Genomic DNA, 5,404 nt, shown 5'->3' with positions numbered 1-5,404 from the left:
AACTCACAAACCGTTAGCGATATCTGATATCTGATTTAAAAAAAACTCAGACAGGAATTAACCATAAGGAATCCAATCTAAAAAATCAAAAGCGGACCAAATTTTAAAGTGATTTTGTACGCGCATAATTTCAAAACGGTTAAGCATACGCCTACCATGTAAACAAATGTTAAAATTGAATTACTAAAAACGTTTTCAGAAAGGTGGGGCAAAAAACCTCAAAGCACTATAGCATCATCAACCCTATCAAGCTTAAAAAATCCACCAGTGGTGTTAGAAAAATTGATTTTGAAAATATTTGCCAATAAGAAGCTTGTCTAATCAAGCATAATTAAAATTCAACCATATGCCATCGTAGTATTTTTGCCAAGTGTGGTCACCAATGGCTCAATAAAAGCATCATCATCATCATCTAAGGAGGTCCTTAAATATTTATGGAGGTACTTTATTATTCATGGACCTCCATAATTTGATTTCAGGATTTCCTCAAGCATTTCTGGACATCCACAATTCAAATTAAGGAGTTCCTAATTTTTTTTCTGGAGGTCCTTAAAAGCTGATCTGGTTGATATACATCTTTGAGCTTGATAAGGTTTCCATATATTCAAGATTTATCATTGGTATTAGCTTTTTTTTTTAATCACAAATGGTTACTTACAAAGTTCAAGATCGTGGGAAAGCCAAATTACAAATCCATTTAGAATTTCTCAATTTTAGATTGAGGGCGAATTTCACCTTTGACCTGAGAACCACTAAGATCAGATTTAAGTCTGACTGGCAATCGTCTGGGGTTTATGCGCTATTTCAAAGCTTTGCGCCTTTGGCACAATCAGTCTTTATACACCTTAGTTCAGTACAACGGGAGAAGCTTCTAGAACTATCATTTGTCAAGCATCCAGGTCTCTATGTAGTAACTTGTCTCTTTTTATCTATGCGTATGGAGTGTTCATATCACAACTGATATGTTATGCCAGAGCTTGCCGAAACTACGCAGACTTTGTATCGCGATAGAACTCTAACAAATAGGCTTCTGGAACAGGGTTATGTTGCTACAAGATTGAAGTCATCACTACAGAAGTTTTATGGTCGTCATCATGAACTCGTGGATCGTTATGGTGTATCCGTCAGCACCATGAAAACTGATTTATTCAATGAGTCATGGTTTTCCTTTCCTCGTTTGTCTACCCCGTACTTTACTTTTTATGAGCAACTCGGTGGGTGTTTCTAGAAAAGCAGAGGACGCTTACCCTACCGGTGCACCTGGTCTATGCTCCCAGTTTTTAGTGGAGTCCGAGTTGCTCATTTACTTTTGTTACTTTGTATGTATGATTTTAGTTACTTTATGTTCTTTGTTGTGTATGTCTGTTTTCCATGTCTTGTCTTTGTCCCTTGATAACATTCTTTTGATTACCCTTTAACCTTGGTTCCCTTGATCACTCTTTGACATCTTATATCTGGAATATGTGAGTTGACTAAAGTATTTCGTTGTAACTGTATAAAACAACAGCTTTAGATGAATGATGAAAATTTAGGGTAAGATCAACTGTAGCACTTCGTAAATGTCTGGTTATGTAGTCCTGTCGCCTGCATGGGTATAAATGAATCTAAAAGAAGAATTTGAACAGAATAATCTATGATAACTTAAAACTATGAAAATTATCTTAAGCACTTGTGTAGTTGAAGTTTTTAAATTAGTGGAGTCACGATTTTGTCAATCACTTTTGGTTCTATATGCGTCTTAATTTGGTTACGTCATGTTCTTTGTTGTGCGTGTTCATGTCTAATCTTTGTCTTTGTATTATTTTCTTTTAAATTACCGTTGTAATTCTGGTTTCCTGAATTTCCCTGTGTTCTATTTATATGTTTTTATCACAATACTCTTTCATTTTTCGTAATGATTATAAAATAAAATATTAGTAGCATAGTAAATATCAAATTATAATTGATCGTATTCTTAGAGATCAGGAACATCCGCATGTAAATATGACTTGATGGGGGACACACGAGATTTGGGAGCAGATAGAAGAACTTCATTCTCTTTGACCTTTGAACCATGCAGGTAGGTGTGTTGTTTTTGTTGTACACTAGGAAGGGATCAGTTCTGTTTATTAACGATATACTATCCGGGTATTTTTTAAGAAAGAAAACGCACGTACTCACAATGTTTTCTTTGTATATACAGATATTTATGTTATTTTTCAGTGTAAGTCGGTTCCAATTAGCTTTAATCTACTGAGTATTGAAAACGGTGGAATAGGAAATTCAAAGTCAAATAGAAATTTGCGATTGCAAGTTTTTTTTGAAACAATTAACATTATAGTAATTATAAAAGCAAATTTTCATGCTTGTATCTGGATTTACACGATGTTGCCATAAGTGGGAATTCAAAATATTTCACATTAAGAAAATATTCGGCTTTGTGAAAGAAAGTTTTTACCCTATTACAATTTTTTATCTGTTCCTACTTAATTGTATACAAGATTTAAGAATAGGCTTTAACTCGGAAAAGGTGGCTGTGTGGTTGGGTATAAAAAATCATTTTTTTCATTTTTTTTCTTCCCCATCAATAGTTAATATGAAGACCATACCGTCTAATAGTTATTATATATATATATATGGTGCATATAATGTGTAGCATACGTTCTGAAGAAGCATCCACGTTAACAAAAGATTTGACCGAATAAAACAATGATGAAATCCAAACAGTCACACACTATCAGAACACGTTTATGCATCTTAAACTGCATCTCATGCGAATAACAAAAATAATATAGTACCATGTATACAAGAAGTGCTTCATTGCGTAAGTCTAATGACGTATTTCCGGATGAGGGGGATACTTTGGGTTGAATGAGTCTTCCCCTACGTGAAGACACATACACCTTGATATTGTCAATCTGATATTTGTATAAAAGGAAATTATAATTACATAAGAATTGTTCAATTTCAATTGTTGGTTATAGAATATTGGATTACAGGGGCTTGCTCCTACTATCAAATACTGTATGCAGCCCCACTAGTATATGACTAGTGGGGCTGCTTATTTGATAGTGGGGGCAAGTGTAATGAGATATAAAGGAAAATGGGTCGCCGAAGGTCCGTCAGACCGAATGCAATGTCCAGTAAAAGTGAAGTTATGTCCGGTAATTATTTGGCAAATTTTATATTGCATGTGTCAAGATTACTGGACAAATATAACGGAATGAATATGGCGAATATGTTAAAGAGACAACCCCGCCCCCTTCGGCTTACGCTGGATAACCTTCATTTATTAGTCATGGTTATCATATACATATACATAGACGTGATTTACCGAATGTTCCTTGTAAAAATTCCATACAAAAATATGATAACTCGTGCTCAAGCTTCGAACAGCGTCTGACGCTCGAAAATCACTCTAGTGAGATACAAAACGTATAGACTGGTTCCCGATCGCAATATTCAGTAGGTTTCACATATACTCGTGAGAGTGTATTGCTAGTAGCTTATACCTGGAATGTAGTTCCGGGAACCAGGATACAAAACGTACGTTTGCCGCAGCATGTAGTTTGAAATCGCATTAAAATTTAACTCGTACGACTTGTTAAATGTAGGCGTTCTTCGGCCCTCGTGTTCATATTTTGGTCATTCAATCTTTACAATCAATCATCCTATTATTATATTCTAACCTACTAGTAAATACATTTTTAAGTCGCTAATATCGTTAGCGACTTCTTGCACTCGAAATTTCAGTACTTTACATTCGCATATGATTTGCATAATTTCATATTAGGCTAAAAACCACTAATTCCACTTTCCATAGGCTTCTATGCTAATTTCACAATATTCAATGGCTTCTCTGGACTTTACCTTAACTTTAACCTGCAGAGGACTATATATTAGCATGATTCTACATATGTCAGCTCACAATCCTCAGAATGGCATGTGGGGTTAGCAGACTTGCAGTGCAGTACTGGTCACCGGAAGTGAAGGGTCTATAAATAGCATGGGAAATCCCAGTGTTTTCACAAGATAGGGGTATATTTAAAAATCATTATGGAGATTAGGCTTCACATCACAAGAAGCAAAATGCACCTATAAAATGTACAGAAATGTTTTTCCTTTCAGAAACTGTTTAAATTTTTTAAATAAGATGAGAACTTTTTTCACAGCACTATGAGGAACAGGGGTAATTTTTGCGTAGGACTATTTTTGCGTACGTTCCGAATGCTCATTGGTTGAATTGGTGGTCTGTAACCTATTACTACTCTACATTATACTGCAGATTGGTGCTGTGTTTACCGTCATATATTCATAGTTCTAGCTTCATACGAGATCAAAATGCACCTCTTAAATATCCTACACATTTGTTCTATGTGCATGTATACGTCATATACATTATCAGGGCCCCGATATCTATATATAGCCAGTTTTTTTTAATATGGCCCTATACACGTTGACGTACTGCCATATAGTTAGAGTGGGGAAACAATCTCGGACCCACTTGGGATCTGGGAGTAAGCCAAAGCGTCAACAGAGCCGCCCTGTCGCTAGTAGGACATATTCTGACCGATATCTTCGGTCAGGTATGCCGAAGGCTAGGCTTCGCCACCATTTGGTTCTACTTACCTTTAACATCGACCGTGAGAGGCCTGCATTGGTATTCAAGGTCGTTAAAAAAAAACTAGTCATCATCGTTTAATCTGGATCCTGGTAACCAGTTGTTTTGATTGAAAACTTTCGGGTCATCACGGTCAAGAGAACCAAGATTCTAGCAAGTCACCCGATTTTAGAGCATATCGCATTGTTGCCATTTCGGATGTTGAAAGCAAGCCAAAATCATGCAGTGGCATAGAATATTTGACGACTAGCGACTTGGAAGACCTCAGTCTTTGATTTTTTTTTTATTTTAATCTAAAAAGACAAACAACAATATTATTCTTAGATGTATATAAAAATTGGGAGTGTGATAAATAAAAATGTACTTCACACACTCTACACGTTGACCTACTCCCAAATAGTTACAGTGGGGAAAGGCTCTCGGACCCACGTGGGGTCGGGGTTTAGGCCAGGGCATCAACAGACCAGCCCAGTCGCTAGTAGGACATACTCTGACTGAGTTCTTTGTTATTATTGGGTGACATTCTTTGACAAAGCAATCGTTATCATGTTGGCAAGAGGGGAAAACGGGAAAATTTTTCCAAACTCAAATTGTTTACGTTAATTGTGTATATGACTTTTTTATTTGATAAGATTCTAAAGGAATCCGGCTTTTCCATTATCTATAAATAGCCAAATAATCACACACAAAAAGTCATTCAAATAAACGCACTCTTTTTCAGAGGGAGCTATCCTTATAATTAAAGTTTCGTTTCGTTTAATATGACGTCTAAATTTCGATTTATATTTCGTTTCGGAGTTTACT

The sequence above is a fragment of the Perna viridis genome, chromosome 9, assembly GCF_037379345.1.
Source record: "Perna viridis isolate PV_CMFRI_1.1 ecotype Kerala chromosome 9, ASM3737934v1, whole genome shotgun sequence".
Lineage (NCBI taxonomy): Eukaryota > Metazoa > Mollusca > Bivalvia > Mytilida > Mytilidae > Perna > Perna viridis.
The sequence above is the reverse complement of the archived record's forward strand: the minus strand, read 5'-3'. Positions refer to the sequence as shown.